Source organism: Trichosurus vulpecula, chromosome 1, assembly GCF_011100635.1.
Source record: "Trichosurus vulpecula isolate mTriVul1 chromosome 1, mTriVul1.pri, whole genome shotgun sequence".
Lineage (NCBI taxonomy): Eukaryota > Metazoa > Chordata > Mammalia > Diprotodontia > Phalangeridae > Trichosurus > Trichosurus vulpecula.
In genome coordinates this window covers 64,401,733-64,420,910 of record NC_050573.1, presented here as the reverse complement: position 1 = coordinate 64,420,910, position 19,178 = coordinate 64,401,733, and the positions used below count along the sequence as shown (strand labels likewise).

Below are 19,178 nucleotides of genomic sequence, written 5' to 3'. Positions count from 1 at the left end.
GCCCTTCATGTTGAGAACTGATTGTGGCTAAAACTCTAACTGATGGATAACATGAAGATCCTGATTCCTATAGAGCTGTCCTTTCTATGAGAGAAATTTCTTATACCAGTAGTAAATTGCTTAGTCAGTGATCATTACAGCAGTCAGTAAAATCAACCAGAAAGATACTTGAAAAATCATCATGACATAAAACAACAACTGTTACTTATGCTGCTGATATGAAATTAGTACACTGGGTTCATTTTTATTGCATGAAAAACTGATTTTTCTAGTGATATTTAACTTTAAAAAGGTTTTATGGGTTCTCTAACCCTTAAAGCACTAGGATTTAAAGATTGCCAACCAAAGGTATAATTAGAAACCTTATCTTTGTCCACAGTCTCCTGAGGGTTAAAGTGCATGACTTTTCTGGGGCCAGGCACACAAGATTTGCTATTCCACTTTTTCTTAAATGAAACTTTTTCTTTGGTTTCTTGTAGTTTTTCTGTGAGTCTATCTTTTGTTTCTTCCATTTTTTTCTGTATTAAGGTCCTTTGTTTACTCCATTCTGTCCTGTAAGTACAACTGGAGGTGGCATTACCATGACTATGAAGATATTTGATAGTGTGGAAAATATTATACTATTTTATATCATTTTTGTAATTTCAATAAGACTCAGGGCCTGAACTACTTAACCAGAAGAAAAGCCTGATCCTAACAGTCTCTTTGTTCTCTGAGTAAGCTCAGAGACATCTCTATCTTGTATCAACAAATCCAGATGGAGTATTCCTTGCTCTGTCCATGGCCATTAAGGGTGAAAACCTTGAGCCCAGACACTATCTTGAATTATGTGACTTTTCCTTATCCTAATATTTTATGGGCATATACTATGTTGTGGAATGTTAATGGCCAATTAAACACAGAGATCCTGGGGTTGTAAATCCAATTGACACTTTGACAACTATCTAATTTGTTGTATTTACAATCTATTCCATTAAGGAAAATACTCTTCTTGTATCATGGTTAAACATACATGGGGGTCATAAAAATGAGGTCATACAGGCTTGCTAGCTCTGCTAAAATAATGTATATAAGTTTTCTCATTGCTTTGTTCAGGCAGCCAGAGTTATACTCTGACTCCTTGTACGTACAAGTAAGCTAGCTCCGCTATGCTTTAAGGGAAAATAATAAACAACATGGATTTTTCTATCACCTAGCTCTGTTGTTTCCTTCAACCAAATTTTCAGGTTTAACAGTTATGGTGCCGTGACTCGGATGGAAATGATGGAAACAGGACAACGCAGCCCAACCTTGCCAACGCTTTTGGGCGCCATAGGATTAATTTTTCCTGGAATTTTGGCCTTGACAAGGTGGGGTAAGTTGTCTCTCTTCCCAGCTTCCAAAAAGAACTCCCACAAAATTGGTTGAAGTCTGGAAATTCCCTTTAAGCTAGCTCTGGGGGCAGGGATCAAATCTGTGGTAAAACACAGATCTGCGGTCAAACGCACATAGATCCCCTGGAAACATTGATTGATCTAGAAAATTAACTATGGATCAGTCAAAAACTAGAATTAGAAGTCCAACCATTCCTCCACTCCCTCCCTTCCTTCCCTTGGAGGCTCTGGTCCTGGGGAGAAAAACTGCACTTTGCTTTTTCCCTCCCCTTCTGCCTCCCAGGAAGGGCTCTGATCCTGAGGGAGGTAACTCTGCTCTGCTACCGTTGCCTCCTCTCTCTCTTCCCTCCCCACTTCCTTTCCCCCTTCCCTTAAGGGCTCTGTTTTTGCCTTCTGCCCTATTCCTCCTTCCTTCCCTTGAAGGCTCTGATTATGGGGAGGATAAATGCATTTTATCCTTACTCCTCGCCTTCCTTTACCTGTCCTAGTCCTCCTCCATCTCCCCTTTCCCCATTCCTAAAGGATAGGATATGGAGAGTCAGAAAAATCAGGAACACCAAGGCTTCCCCAAAGACCATAGGGATGCTAATAGCTAACTCATGAAAGCTTCTAATTCTCTGTTGTTTAAACTCTGAGCTCAGTCTGTATTTGTTCTGTATTTGTTTTGTTAATTGTCTGTTAACTGTCTGTGTGAGAGCGTGTGATGTGAAATGTCTATACCGTGTAAAATCTGAAACGCAGGTAGCTGGAGGATTCTAAGGCTGCAGTTAGGGAAACAGAGACTCTATTTCCTTTCTCAATGTTTGGCCTGGCCAGCCGAACTTGAAGAAAAAAATAGAGCTGAAACATTTTAGCATATTCTGGGATTGATTATTCATTAAAAGTTTGGAAATTGGTTAGTTGGATTTTGGGACAGAACTCCTGAGACTGTAAAATCCCTCCAGGAGCTCACTCTTGCTGATCACTTAGATGAAGTTTACTTGATCTTTCACCATTGTCCTGTCTCTGACCGAGCCAGAGCTGCAGTAAAAGTTAGAGCAGCTAAAACAAACCTCTCTCCTCCCAGATCACATTAGGAGAAGAGAATGCACGAGAACTGTAGGGAAAACTTAAATCACCTTTCCCCACCTGGCAAAAGGAGGAGAAGGACAGAAATTCACAGACTGACAGTATTCTGACAGTCCTGTGCCCCTGGGTACCTTTGTAGCCCGTTCTTTTTGGCAAAGTTTGGAATTGTCACCCAGGTCCTATGCATTCTGCCCACTCTGTCCCCAGCAGCTGCAAACTGCCCTAGGCTCAGTAACTTCTGCAGTTGTGGGGGAAGGGTGAGGTAGATGGATTTGGACTTTCTGCCTCCCAGAATTGTCACCATTGGGATACTAGCTTCTGCCCTAGGTAACTTTACACTTCTTGTTCCAACTGCAAAACTGTATTTTGATCTCTGTTTGACCTGTTTCCTGAGTTTTAAAGGGAAAGTAATAATGATGGTTGTTACGGGATCAAAATGATAATGATTGTAAAATGCTTAACATAAAGTCTGGTATATGTTAGATACAACGTTATTATCTCTCTCTGATTTAATGTAATTGTTAACTTTTGAAGTGGTTTTTAAATACCAGAAGTAATAAGCTGAATAATTTCTATATATTGAATCTGGAAATGTAATAGCCGTCATTTGAAAATTATTGTTTCTGTATTTCTAAACTTGCATTGTGTTCCCAAAATTCTCTTAGATTGTGGAATTTGAGAAGACCATTGTGTGGTAAGAAATGATATTATAGCAATTTTAATCTGATTTTGATATATGTGAATTGGGTTTTCAAAGGGATGTGATAAAATTTGGAACTGTTATATGTGGTTATAACAAGTAAATAATTAATAATACTGATATTTAACCATGAGAACAGGCTTTCTGTGTGAAAAAGTTTTCTATTATGAAAATATATCTGGTGATTTAAGGTTATAGTTTCAAATGATGAGATGAAAGATTCTCTGTGCAAGGAGATTTAGGAATATGTTCACCTAACAGATAAATGGGTTGTTTCAAGTTTTAAAATGCATAATTATGTTTAGGGCACTGTTACATTTCTAAATTGTGTAATTTGACAAACAGATGTAACAGCAATATTGAAAAATGTGGTAGTCTTTTACAGTGCTAAGAGTATTGGGCCTTAGAAATTAAAATGTTACCACTAGTGATTAGAATAATTTCTCTTATAATCTGGATGTTGTTAGATTAAGAATCATAGTTAATTAGGAAATTGAGGTTATTAACTGAAACAAGAACTTTTGAAACCATCTAGTCATGAATTCTTATCAACCTTGTGTGGTTTTCTGTGTAGAGGAATTCTTATGGAGAAAGTTTTTAAAGTCCTGGTAAAAGTTATTATTGTGATAAGGTTAATTTAATTGAGTATGTAATTTATAGAAATTAAGTGTCCTCCACATTATAACACTTTTTGACTAAGGAACTTTGTAATATCCAGGAATTCTGGGCAATATTTGAGAATGAGGACATTTGGTACCAACTTAGTTAATGAATTCCAGCATTTAAGGATTAATTTGCTTTAAGGAAAATATTTTTGGAAAATGTTCTGTAAAATCTTTTTGTGTAATTTTGGAAGGCCCGCTGAATTTCCACCTGTAAGCCAATTGGTTGCAGTTCAAACCTATTGTGAGTTCTTGGAGTTTCTGGGTGAGAACCTAATTAGAATTATTAGAATTAATGCTTATCTATAGAAGCGCCCATTCAATCTCTTATTCAAGGTTCTTTTTGAGTAAGGAGGTTGGAAACCACAGTCTGAATTCCTTACTCCTCCCCACCCTTAGTTTAGATAAGAAGATTCACCTTAGCCCACCTGTCAGAAGGGAAGGAAAGGGGAGGGGCAGCAATTACTGGGATTTGAGTTTTTACTGAAAGAAAGAACAGTAGGGGTCAGAAGCCTAAAAAAAACCTGGCTTTTTAAAGTCAGCAAAAGTGATGCGTTTTTAGGATAAGATTGGGTTTCGAGGAGGATGTGGGTCTTAAGGATACAGTTCTTATTAGTGAAGCTTGCCATCTGATGGGAAAGAACCCACCCTCGGGGGGAGATGATGTGGCAGATCTCTTTAATCAGAAATAAGCAGGTAGTGACAAAAGGGAAGTTATCTGCCAGAATCTGTTACCATTGTGAAAGAAGTTGTTTTTTTTTTTGAAAAAATGGGAAATTGGATAAATGCAAATATGTAAAATCTTGTTGTTATAATCAAATGACTGGTTATATTGGTACTCTTGTATAGTCAAATGAAAGATAATATGGTTTCTAAAGTGTTAATGAGAATAATTAGAAAGGGAAGAGAAGTTTTATGATGTAGGGTTGAATCATTATCCCGTGGACTAAGACTGGGATTTTAAAGTTATACTGTATTTATGTGAAATAGAGTTCTTAGGTGTTGTGAAGTGATATAAGAGCAATTAGGTATTGACACAAATAGTGTAATTAATTACTGCGACTAAATCAGAGACATCTTCAGTTTAAGTAAACAATTCTAGAAGTATTTTGGAAAATGTTTTTGTGATTTTAAGCCAGAATTAGAGCTTAACAATGTGTAAAAGACTTAATTCCTAAAGTGTTCTTTTTTCCCTCCAGAATGAGTTAACAGGGACAATCCATCAACTTGTGAGGTCAGTCATTAACCTCTTTTGTGTGTTTAAGAAGCTGGAATGGGATTCCAGTATACACAGTTATGTCAGTAAAAAGTACTAACTTATGAGTTGTTTTGTCTTATGGCTGAAATGAAGACTGAATTGGGTTTGAAAGGTTTGGAAAGGTAAATTAAGGTTGAGGGAAAATACGAAAGGCAGATGAGAAAGTTAGGGGACAAATGGGAGTTAGCTAAGCCTCCCCTGTCCTGAGAATGATAGTTTCAGATGGTTTTAGCAGGTTGGGAAAGAGTGTGAGGAAGTATTTAGAAACTGGAAATGTTATGTAGCTTGATTTGTTAATTATTAGCTCAATGAAATTTGGGACAGTCCTATCTGAAGGATATTTATTTGCTATTTAAGATTTTATGGGACTACAATTTAATATTGTTTTAAGCTCTGATTACAGGTATAGGTCACATGAAGCCAGTACTGGAATGGCAGGTGTTACAAGCTGAGAATTTTTTAGGTGGGTCTGCCTGGGAGCAGTCGTGAAGACGACCTTGGACACAGCCTAGGTAGGATCTTCCTGACTCTATTTCCCAATTCTGCTATTTCCTTTCTGAAAAGGAAAATCCCCACCTGGTTACTCCTAAGCCCTGCTTTCAGCATCTAATGGCTATATGATTGGCTAACAGATATGACTCATTCCTGGAATCAAACAGAGCTAAGGAAGTTCTTTCCTTCTGTTAAGATATATGACATAGTCCCTCCTTTCTTTCATAGCAAATTTATATTATCAGAAAGTTTTGTAAGCACAATGCTAAATCTATGAGGTAATAGATGAATATTGGAATATCTCTGAGTTATTATAATAGGATACAGGAATGAATAGCTTACAATTTTAACCTATGTTCATGACCAAATAAAGATTAGAAGGAGTATAGAGATAACATCCTCCAAAAGGAGGAAATGATTAGACACAATAATAAGACAAAGATGTAATGTGATAAATGTCTAATTAAATAGGATAGCAAATTTTGAGAGGAAAAGGCAATAGGACCAAATTGATTCCTCTAAGAATTATATACAGATGTGTATGATTGGCTCCAAAATTTATCAGTCATGGAAATTCAAGTTAATTAGTGTGTTTTGCTAGTAAGATCTTAAATGTGGATTTTTGTACAAGAAAATTGTATGAGATAGTACAAGTGAAATTATATCTCCTTTATTAAAGTATCTGTCTGATGATTTTAAAAGGAAGATGAATTCAATTTATGGTTGGACCTTTATATTTTAAAGGACTCTTATACCAGGTACAAAATTTAGGTAAGGTTAGAAACAGTAGATGATATATGAACTGAAATACTCTGAAGTTAAAAGAAGGAGAGCCAAATTTAAGTGATTAAGTTATATTAAGTTAGAATTGTTTGAGAATTTCTAGATCTGAACCAGAGAAGCAGAACTCTCTTTTACTATCTAGGAACCAGATAACCACAATCAAGCATCTGAAAAAAAAAATTTTTTTTTGCTTTAAATGGACATTGGAAATATGTAACTGGGATTTAAAGCTACTTTGTATTTGTACTGTTTGAACTTAGCCCTGAGTGGCTGGGACCTATGGTGTGCTGTTTTTCTCTCAATTATCAAATTACATGTGTTCTGAGAGCTCCTGTCAGATCTGACTACTTCTATAGCTGCCAACTTGTGGATATGGACTCCTTGATCCTTCTATCACATCTGATGATTGCCTGTGCTCCTGAGTGGACATCTGAGCCCATAGGACACCTTGCCCTCCGGTTTCAAAGAGCCTGAAGGGGACAGCATCAGATGGAGGCAACCTTCCCAAGAGACTCTGGACCAGAACCTGTACGAAGGACAATTCTCTTCCTGAGTCCGTTGCGTTCCCAAGACTGTTTACTTGTACCTTTGGTATCTTTAGCTTATTTTACTTAGGTGCTCTAGTTTCCCCATTGTGCTCCCTACTGATACCCCTTGCAACTTGCTCCCCCTGCTTGTTTACAAGTAGTTTATAATTACTGTGCATCTCTGGGGATGTCCAAACACAGAAAGAGAAAAAAAAAAAACCTGAATCCACCTAGATAAGGATTTTTTACAACTTTACCCCTGAGGAAGATAGAGGTTTTTCCATACCTTAATTGGTCTTCAGGTGAAGCTTTCAGCTTACCTTTGACCAAAAGGAGGAAATGTGGAAAATATTATACTATTTTATATCATTTTTGTAATTTCAATAAGACTCAGGGCCTGAACTACTTAACCAGAAGAAAAGCCTGATCCTAACAGTCTCTTTGTTCTCTGAGTAAGCTCAGAGACATCTCTATCTTGTATCAACAAATCCAGATGGAGTATTCCTTGCTCTGTCCATGGCCATTAAGGGTGAAAACCTTGAGCCCAGACACTATCTTGAATTATGTGACTTTTCCTTATCCTAATATTTTATGGGCATATACTATGTTGTGGAATGTTAATGGCCAATTAAACACAGAGATCCTGGGGTTGTAAATCCAATTGACACTTTGACAACTATCTAATTTGTTGTATTTACAATCTATTCCATTAAGGAAAATACTCTTCTTGTATCATGGTTAAACATACATGGGGGTCATAAAAATGAGGTCATACAGGCTTGCTAGCTCTGCTAAAATAACGTATATAAGTTTTCTCATTGCTTTGTTCAGGCAGCCAGAGTTATACTCTGACTCCTTGTACGTACAAGTAAGCTAGCTCCGCTATGCTTTAAGGGAAAATAATAAACAACATGGATTTTTCTATCACCTAGCTCTGTTGTTTCCTTCAACCAAATTTTCAGGTTTAACAATAGTAATTGATGTTCCTCACAAAGTCACAGTGTATCCAGCAGGTGTTGCAATGTTTAACAAGGCATGCACAGCTAGTGCATTGGTAACCCAATGAGTTCGAGAAAAGGAATAACAGTCACTCCTTTTAAGGCTAAATAATAAAATGTTTTGAATCAAATACTAGAAGTCACTAAGTGTACTAGAATCATAGCTTTTCCAAATTGTCTAAGCATTTTCTTAAATTGCTTTTACTGACTCATAGATTTGTCTTATAATAGATCAAGATCTTCCTTTTTCACAGCATGAGTTCCCTGGGCTGTGCCATTAGAAGATATAACCCTCTCTGAAGTTTGTTGTTTATGATAAGAAACATCTATGGGCTTCCTTTCCTTTGAGATATGCTATGCAGAAGGGATATGTAATCAATGGTTTTAAGGACCCTGCACTAAAACTATCTTGGGCCAAGCATTATATATGAATGGACAGCTTTTTAGGCTTTTAGAGCGCCCAATGGAACCAGCCCCATGTGAGACCAAACATGTCCTATTAACTAGTTGAGACATAGTCCATATTAAATTCCACTGCAATTGGATGAATGGTGGTTGTTGATTTCCATTCCTACAGAGACTCTTTCCAAAGAATTAGACAGGGAACAGTGGCAAGAGTGCTGGATTTGGAATTAGACAGCCTGCATTCAAATACTGATCCCTTCTAACTCCACAAGCAATGATAGGGCTAGTATTCTTATGCTGCTGTCTCAGGGGCAATCACTGACAGGAGACAAACTCCTCCCAGGATCCCAACTGAAGCCAGTGTGACCAGGTCTCCCCTCACTCTCTCATTTACTTCTATGTATTGTATACCTAATCTAAACAGCCTCTCTATTTGTTGTTCAATCGTTTTAATCATGTCTGACTCTTCATGGCCCTATTTGGGGTTTCCTTGGTAAAGATCCTGGAGTGGTTTGCCATTTCCTTTTCCAAGTCATTTTACAGATAAAGAAACTGAGACAATTAAGTGACTTGCCCAAAGTCACATAGCTAATACCTATCTGAGGCCATTTTTGAGCCAGGAAGAGGAATCTTCCTGACTTCAGCCCTAGCACTCTCTCCACTGACCACCTAGCTGCTCCTCTCTCTTTCTTACCCTATGCTAAATTATTTTGATAAGTAAAACTTTGTACAGTTTGAAATACTATTGGGTCCCCTTCCTTCCCACTTTTTTTTCTTTTTTCACACTTGATAGTGTGCAAGGTAGTGAGAGAATAAAGTGTGAAGACTTCATAGGGAATATGTATATATATGTATTTATATCTAAAATGTTTGAGAATCAATATTTAGGGAAAAGGGAAATGGGATAAATTTGAGTCTGTGGGAATCTGATTATTTAGCCCCTAGGAATGTCTTTCTCCCCCTCCCTCTTTAGATTTATAGATGTCACCTCAGATGTGAATGGAATACAAGATTGTGAAGGCTTCCCTATGAATAACTCAGGCAAGGCAATATTCAAATAGAGATAGCACAAATTTAGTTAGAGTGTGAACCTCAACAGGCCTAAGTTTTGTTTTCCTGTAAATCATATGATTTCAGGGAAACCATATGATATTCCCCTCTCCCCCTCCCCTAGCCTACTTACAAATGGCCATCTTAGCATTAAAGTTTCCCTATAAGGTAATTCTGTAGTTTCTGTGCTTATATTGGGTAAAAACTTATTCCTGGTTAGATTGTGAGGCCATTTGTCTCCACAAATGGGGACGGGGGTCCAACCTCTGGGGTGGGATTTCTTAGAATTGTTTGTACAAGGGTATATATCTCCCTGCTTGCATCCCCCCCCATTGCCTCTCTTCACTGCTATCTCTGCCCTGGTAGTGAGAGATGCCCAATTCTCGAGACTTGATCAAATAAAGCTTCTGTTTTTCTTTCTGCCTTGAGAAACCAAGACACCTCTGTTTTTTTTTTTTTTTACTTGAGCCAGTGGTCTTTTGTCCCACACAAAAGTATTTTTATTTTTTCCAATTACATGTAAAGGTATTTTTCAACATTCATTTTTTTTTAAATTTTGAGTTCCAAATTTTCTCCCTCCTCTCTCCCCTCCCCAAGACAGCAAGAAATGTAATATAGGTTATACATGTACAATCATGTTAAACATATTTCTGCATTAGTCATGTTGTGAAAGAAGAATCAAAACAAAATGTAAAAACTATGAGAAAGAAAAAAAAAGTTAAAATAGAATGCTTTGATCTGCATTCAAAATTGCCAACCAGAGGTATAATTAGGAGACTTTGTCTTTGTCCACAGTGTCCCAAGAGTTAAAGTGTCTGGGTACACAAGATTTCCTATTCTATTTTTTTCTTAAATGGAACTTTTTCTTTGGTTTTGTATGATTTTTCTGTGAGGTTATCTTTGGTTTCTTACATTTTTCCTGTAATAAGCTTCTTTGTTTTCTCCATTCTGTCTTGTAAGTACACTTTAACTGGAGGTGACATTGTAATGTAGCTATCACTATGAAGATACTTTACAGTAATCGATGTTCCTCCCAAAGTCTTTGGGTTCTTTCTCTGGATGTGGGTAGCATTTTCCATCATGAGTCTTTTGGAATTGTCTTGGATCATTGTACTGCTAAGAGCTGAGTTTATCATAGTTATCATTATACAATGTTGTTGTTACTGTGTACAATATTCTCCTGGTTCTGCTTACTTTACTCAGCTTCAGTTCATGTAAGTTTTTCCAGGTTTTTTTGAAATCTGCCTACTCATAATTTCTAACAGCATAGTAGTATTGCATTACATTCATGTACCACAACTTGTTTAGCCATTCCCCAATTGATGGGCAACCCTTCAATTTCCAATATTTTGCCACCATGAACTGGGCTGCTATAGGTATTTTTATACATATGGGTTCTTTTCCCTTTTTTATGTTCTCTTTGTGATACAGACCTATTAGTCATATTGCTAAATTAAAGAATATGCACAGCTTTATAGCTCTTTGGGCATAGTTCCAAATTGCTCTCCCGAATGGGTGGATCAGTGCACAACTCCACCAACAATGCATTAGTGTTCCAAGTTTTATACATCTTCTCTAACACTCATAATTTTCCTTTTCCATCATATTAACTTATCTGAAAGATGTGTGGAATTCCCTGGAGTTGTTTTAATTTGCATTTGTCCATTCAATGGTGAGTTAGAGCATTTTTTTTCACACGACTATAGATACCTTTAATTTCTTCATCTGAAAACTGCCTGTTTACATCCTTTGACCATTTATAAATTGAAGAATGATTCATATTCTTATAAATTTGAATCAGTTCTCCATATATTTGAGAAATGAAGTCTTTATCAGAAATTCTGTCTCCAAAAATTGACTCCCATCTTTCTGCTTTCCTTCGAATCTTGATTGCATTGGTTTTGTTTCTGCAAAAACTTTTTAATTTAATGTTATCAAAATTATCCATTTTGCATTGTATAATGTTCTCTATCTCTTGTTTGGTCATAAATTCTTCCCTTCTCCATAGATCTGACAGGTAAACTGTTCCTTGCTCTCCTAATTTGCTTATGGTATCACCCTTTATGTCTAAAACATGTACCCATTTTCACCTTATCTTGGTATATGGTATGCATTATTTGTCTGTGCCTACTTTCTGCCATACTACTTTTCAGTTTTACCAGCAGTCGTGCCAACTAGCAAGGTCTTATTGCAGAAGCTGGATTGGGTTTTGGGCTTATCAAATAGTAGATTACTGTAGTCATTTATTACTGTGTCTTGAGTACCTAAACTATTCCACTGATCCACCACTCTATTTCTTAGCCAGTACCAAATAGCTTTGATGATTGCTGCTTTACAATAGTTTTAGATCTGGTACAGCAAGGCTACCTTCCCTTGCATTTTTTTTTCATTAATTCCCTTAATATTCTGTACCTTTTGTTTTTCCAGATAAATTTTTTTTGTTATTTTTTTCTAGCTCTATAAGATGAAATTTTGGTCGTTTGGTTGGTATGGCAATGAATAAGTAAATTAATTAAGGTAGAATTGTCATTTTTACTATATTAGCTAAGCCCAAGCATGAACAATTTATATTTTCCCAATTATTTAAATCTGACTATATTTGTGTGGAAAATGTTTTGTAATTGTGTTCATATGGTTCCCAGGTTTGTCTTGGAAGATAGGCTCCCAAATATTTCATATTGTCTACAATTATTTTAAATGGAATTTCTCTTCCTATCTCTTGCTGCTGGCCTTTGTTGGTGATATATAGAAATGCTGACAATTTTTGTGGGTTTATTTTATGTCCTATAATATTTAAAAAGTTGTTAATTGTTTCAAGTAGTTTTTTAGTTTATTCTCTAGGTTTCTCTAAATATACTATCATATTATCTGCAAAGAGTAATAGCTTTGTTTGCTCATAGCCTATTGTAATTCCTTCAATTTCTTTTTCTTCTATTATTGCTAAAGCTAACATTTCTAGTACAATATTGAGTAAGAGTGGTGATAATGGACATCCTTGTTTCAACCCTGATCTTATGGGGAAAGCTTCTGGCTTGTCCCTGTTACATATAAAGTTTGCTGATACTATTTATCATTTTACAGAAAATTTCATTTATTTCTATGCTCTCTAGTGTTTTTAATAGAAATGGGTACTGTATTTTTCAAAAAGCTTTTTCTGCAACTATTGAGATATTCATATTATTTCTGTTAGTTTTATTATCGATATGGTCAATTGTGCTGACAGTTTTCTTAATATTTAACCAGCCCTGCATTCCTGGTATAAGTCTCACCTGGTCATATTGTATTATCCTCATGATAAATTACTGTAATCTCTTTGCTAATATTTTATTTAAATATTGATATCAATATTCATTAAGGAAATTGGTCTATCATTTTCATTCTCTGTTTTTGATCTTCTTGGTTTAGGTATCAGGACCATATTTGTGTCATAAAAGGAATTTGGTAGGACTCCTTCTTTGCCTGTTTTTTTTTCCCCAAATAGTTAATATAGTATTGGAATTAATTGTTCTTTAAATATTTGGTTGAATTTATTTGTAAATCCATCTGTGGCCCTGGAGATTTTTTTCATAGGGAGCTCATTGACGGCTTGTTCAATTTCTTTTCCTAAGATGGGGTTAAATATTTTACCTCCTCTTCCATTAATCTGGACAATTTATATTTTTGTAAATGTTCATTCACTTAACTTAGATTGTCAGATTTATTTGGCATACAGTTGAGCAAAGTAGATCCTAATTATTGTTTTATTTTCCTCTTCATTGGTGGTGAATTCACCCTTTTTATATTTGACATTGGTAATTTGGGTTTCTTCTTTATTTTTATTTTAAATCAGATTAATGAAAGGTTTATCTATGTTATTGTTTTTTTTATAAAACAAGCTCTTAGTTTTATTTATTAGTTCCATAGTTTTCTAACTTTCTATTTTATTAATCTCTCCTTTGATTTTCAGAATGTCTAATTTGGTATTTATTTGGAGATTTTTAATTAGTATTCTTTCCAGCTTTTTTAGTTGCATGCCCAACTCATTGATCTGCTCTTTCTCTATTTTATTCATGTAAGCATTTAGAGATATAAAATTTCCCCTAAGAGCAGCTTTGGCTACATCTCATAAATTTTGGCATGTTGTCTCATTATTGTCGTTCTCTTGAATGAAGTTATTGATTGTTTCTATGATTTGCTGTTTGAGTCACTCATTCTTCAGGATTAGATTATTTAGTTTCCAATGAGTTTTTACTCTGTCTTTCTATGGCTCTTTATTACATGTAATTTTCATTTTATTATGATCTGAAATGGATGTGTTTAATATTTCTGCTTTTCTGTATTGGATTGTGAAGTTTTTTCTGTCCTAACCCATGGCCAATTTTTGTGTAGGTGCCATGTACCTCTGTACCACTTTCTATCACCATTTAATTTTCTTCAGAGGCCCATCATATTTAACTTTTCTAAATTTCTATTTACCTCCTTAACTTCTTTCTTGTTTATTTTGTGGTTAGATGTATCTAGTTCTGGGGGGCAGAGCAAAGATGGTGGCTGGAAAGAAGGGACTTGCATGAGCTTTCCCACATGTCCTTCCAAACACCTATAAAAATGGCTCTAAACAAATTTTAGAGCTGCAGAACCCACAAAATAACAGAGAGAAGGAGGGCTGCAGCCCAGGAAAGCCTGGATGGTAGCGGAGAAGAGTCTATCGCATGGAGCTGGGAGCGGAGCAGAGCCCAGCGTGAGCCATGCCAGGACCAACCAGGCTGGGAGCTGGGCGGAACAGGACACAGGGCCTTGAATCATTGAGCCGTGGCAGTTACCAGACTTCTCAACCCACAAACACCAAAGACAACAGAGAAGGTTAATGGGTAGAACTGCTAGAACCTAGTGAAAGAAGTGGGTGGTTGGCCCCAGCCCCAGGGGCATGGAAGTGGTACAGCTCTGGGCTTGCTTCCAGCTGCAGTTGCTTCTGGCCCCAGGCACACCAGGTGGGAGGAATTAAGCAGCAAATCAGAGTGGGAGTGCAGAGCATGCTTGGATCTGAGTCATGGTCTGGGTTGACCCTTCTTGGTGGAGGAGGAGCACTGGTGTGGCAGAGCTTGCTGTGTACAAGTAGCTCTGAAAACAGCAGCCCAAAGCTTGGGACAAAGTATTCTCTACTCTACAAGCAGTTATACCTTTACAAAAAGCTCAAGGGTCAAATAGTTGACTGGGAACATGAACAGGCAGTGAAAATGGAGCCCAATTCAGAATCAGACTTTGGAATCTTTTTTTTGGTGACAAAGACCAAAACATACATCCAGAAGAAGTCAGCAAAGTCAAAGAGCCTACATCAAAAGCCTCCAAGAAAAACATGAATTGGTCTCAGGCCATGGAAGAGCTCAAAAAGGATTTGGAAAAGCAAGTTAGAGAAGTAGAGGAAAAATTGGGAAGAGAAATGAGAGTGATGCGACAAAACCATGAAAAACAAGTCAATAACTTGCTAAAAGACACCCCCAAAAATACTGAAGAAAATAACACCTTAAAAATAGACTAACTCAAATGGCAAAAGAGCTCCAAAAAGCCAATGAGGGGAAGAATGCCTTGAAAGACAGAATTAGCCAAATGGAAAAGGAGATCCAAAAGACCACTGAAGAAAATACTACTTTAAAAATTAGATTGGAGCAAGTGGAAGCTAGTGACTTGATAAGAAATCAAGATATTATAAAACAGAACCAAAGGAATGTCAAATATCTCATTGGAGAAACCATTGACCTGGAAAATAGATCCAGGAGAGATAATTTAAAAATTATTGGACTACACCTGAAAGGCATGATCAAAAAAGAGCCTAGACATCATTTTTCAAGAAATTATCAAGGAGAACTGCCCTGATATTCTAGAGCCAGAGAGTAAAATAGAAATCGAAAGAATCTATCGATTGCCTCCTGAAAAAGATCACAAAAAGAGAACTCCTAGGAATATTGTTGCCAAATTCCAGAGCTCCCAGATCAAGGAGAAAATACTGCAAGCAGCCAGAAAGAAACAATTTGAGTACTGTGGAAACACAATCAGAATAATACAAGATCTAGCAGCTTCTACATTAAGGGATCAAAGGACTTGAAATATGATATTCTGGAGGTCGATGGAGCTAGAATTAAAACCAAGAATCACCTACCCAGCAAAACTGAGTATCATGCTCCAAGGCAAAATATGGGCTTTCAACATAATAGAGGACTTTCAAGCTTTCTCAGTGAAAAGACTAGAGCTGAATAGAAAATCTGACTTTCAAACACAAGAATCAAGAGAAGCATTAAAGGGTAAACAAGAAAGAGAAATTACTTACTAAAGCTGAACTGTTTTGTTTACATTCCTACATGGAAAGGTGATGTGTATAATTCATGAGACCTCAGCATTAGGGTAGCTGAAGGGAATATGCATAATATAGACAAAGGGCACAGGGTGAGTTGAATATGAAGGGATGATATCTAAAAAAATAAAATCAAATTAAGGGATGAGAGAGGAATACGTTGAGAGAGGGAGAAAGGGAGAGATAGAATGGGGTAAATTATCTCACATGAAAGAAGCAAGAAAAAGCAGTTCTGTTGAGATGGAAGAGGGGGCAGGTGAGGGGGAATGAGTGAATCTTGCTCTCATTGGATTTGACTTGAAGAGGGAATAACACACACACACTCAAATGGGTACCTCACCCCACAGGAAAGAAGGAGGAAGGAGATAAAAAAGGGGGCACGATAGACGGGAGGGCAGATGGGGGAGGAGGTAATCAAAAGCAACATTTTCAAAAAGGAACACAGTCAAGGGAGAAAACTGAATAAAGGGGGACAGGATTGGAGGAAGCAAAATATAGTTAGTCTTTCACAACATGAGTATTGTGGAAGGGTTTTGCATAATGATACACGTGTGACCTATGTTGAATTGCTTGCCTTCTTAGGGAGGGTGGATGGTGAGGGAAGAGGGGAGAGAATTTGGAACTCAAAGTTTTAAAAGCAGATGTTCAAAAAAAAGAGTTGTTTTTGCATGCAACTGGGAAATAAGATATATAGGCAATTGGGCAGAGAAATCTATCTTACCGTACAAGAAAGTAAGAGAAAAGGGGATGGGGAGCGGGGTGACAGAAGGGAGGGCTGACTGGGGAATGGGGCAATCAGAATATATGCCATCTTGGAGTACAGGGAGAGTAGAAATGGGGAGAAAATTTGTAATTCAAAATCTTGTGGAAATGAATGCTGAAAACTGAAAATATTAAATAAAAAAGAAAATTTTTGAAGTCAAAATCTTATAAAAACGAGTGTTCAAAACTATTTTTAGACATAATTGGAAAAAATATACTATTAAGTAGAAAATGAAAAAAAATATTAAGAGCAACAAGAAAAAAAATTTTAATATGGCAGTGCCACAATTGGAATCATACAAGACCTAGCAGCAGAGACATTAAAGGACCGTGGATCTTGAAACACTATATATCAAAAAGAAAAAGAACTGGGGTTCTGGCCAAAAACATCATACCAGTAAAGTTAAGCATAATTCTGATTAGAAAAAAATGGACATTTCATCAACTGCCAGACTTTCAGGACTTTGTTAAAAAAAACTGGACTTAATAGAAAATTTGACATACGACAGCCAGAAGAAACATAAGGTACATACCAAAGACTGATCACAAGGGATTCAATAAGGGCAGACCATTTACTTTTACATATGTAAAATATAAAACATATGTCTAAGATTGTCATTAGTAATTGGGTAATTCATAAAAAAAGAATGGGGTAGACCTGAATATGGTATGACTTTAAAAAGTAAAGCCATTTAGGAACAGCTAAAAAGAGTAATTATTATATACAAATGATGTGCAAAAGGAAGAATCAACACAGCAGACGTAGATGGGGGAGGAAGGCTGGTAGTTCTGGTAACCTACTTCCACCAGGAATGGGTTTAATATATACACATATATATGGGTTTTATATATATATATATATATATATATATAAATTTAAATATAAATATATAATATATAAATATAAATATATATAATATATATATAAATATATATATATTATATATATATAAATATATATATATAATATATATATAAATATATATATATATAATATATATATATACACACACATATATTTAGAAGAGTATTAAAGTCTTCTAAATTCAGAAGAAATAAAACAGAAAGGGGATGGGGGTGGCAAGATGATAGGGAGGGATCTCTAGAGGGGAGGGTGAGGGAATAGATTATAGGGAGTTATAGAAGGGTATTTAGATTTATGGGAATGGGAGGATGGGGAGGCATCCTTGGAGGTGGGGTAGGCTAAGCAATAGGAAGGCAAGGTAACAGGAAGAAGTAAAGCAGAGGAGTCAGGAGGGATAGGAAATGAGAGAAACACACAAACCTAAAAACAAGGATTAGGAGTAGAATTTGTTAGGGAAAGTATATGTAGATATATGTACATATGCATGTATATATGTATATGTGTACATATATATCTATATATAAATATATCTGTCCTTAATTGTAGCCATCTGGGTGATGGTAGGGGGGTGGAGAAGGGGATAAAAAGAACAAAGTTAAAAGTGCACAGCAGAGAAGAAGAGAAAACTTACAAGGAAGCAAAGAAAAGATGAACAACTCTCAAACCAATGTGTACTATTTATCATAAAGTCTTTCTTGAAATGAAAATTTGTCACTACATAGTTTGAATGTTCTATTATGTTCTGCTATGCATGTGTCATTTTTTTTTCTTTTCTTACTTTGTATTTAAGTTTCAATATCTAAGTTTATGATTTTTTTCTTTTCTCTATTCTGTATTTGTGTTCTGGTGGTTGAGTCCAAAATAAAAATAAACAAAAAAAGTAAATAAAGTGAGGTGGCTCCATTGTCTATGCCCATCTTATATTATGATGTTTGGAAGGGCAGGAAGATCTTCCAGGAAGGGAAGGCTGCTGGGGAATGTTGGAAAATGAAGTCTAGAGAATCAGGAGTTGAACCCAGGGAGAAATGAAGGACTTAGCCTTGTCAACCTGACTCGTTGTCCAACTCCTTCACTTTATAGATGAAGAAATGAAGGCCCAGAGAGAGTGGGTAAATTGTACAGAGTCAAATGGATAACAAGTTGCAAAAGTCAGGTTTCAAACCTAGATCTTCTGGCTCTAGTGTTTTTGGCACAATACCATGACTAGCTCTATTCCAAGCTATTCTTGGGCAGAAATTTCTTCTGATTTGTCTCTTTTTTTGTCTAGATATACAATATCAAGGATATAGAGAACTACTAGAGAGAAAACACCTTCTACTAATGCAGATTAGCAATTATCCCACAATTTGTAGTCTTAGGAAGTTGAGAAGTAAAGTGACTTAGGAAGTTGAGAGGTAAAGTGACAGTCTGTATACCAGAAGAAGGTACTGAACTCAGATCTCATAACTCCAACAACTGTTCTCTGTCCACTAAGCCACATTATCTCTGCTAATCTGTGCCAATGTTACTGAATATTCATTTTCTCTTTCCTAATACCACATTGCCTCCTACCTTCTCCTAGGTAACATCTACTGAAGACAATGCCTTAATCCAAAGACTTTTCTCTAAAATGAGTCAAAGACAGTTTCTTGGAGAGAAATCTTTGCCCCTCAAATTACACCCCATAGACAACCACCTACTCTGTCAATGCTGATTTCTGTCTCTGCTCCCAAGGCTTGACAGTCAGGAAGAGTTTTTAAACAAGACTTTAAAAGCTTTTTCTTAAAGCTTTCCAAAAAGCTCTTGGAAAATGTGGAAATAGTCATACTAGCATGAGGAGGAGCCTGACAAACTCTAGTATCCTCAAATCAGTGAACACCCAGAAAACACAAAAAACAAAATAACCCACAGCTGCAGTTTTCACATCCTCA

The 19,178-nt window shown here is 36.3% G+C and overlaps 1 pseudogene; it reads right to left on the bottom strand.

Moving 5' to 3' along the window:
• Positions 1-284: 284 nt before the first annotated feature.
• On the bottom strand, positions 285-19,073 carry LOC118828931 (annotated as a pseudogene).
• Between the last annotated feature and the right edge of the window lie 105 nt (positions 19,074-19,178).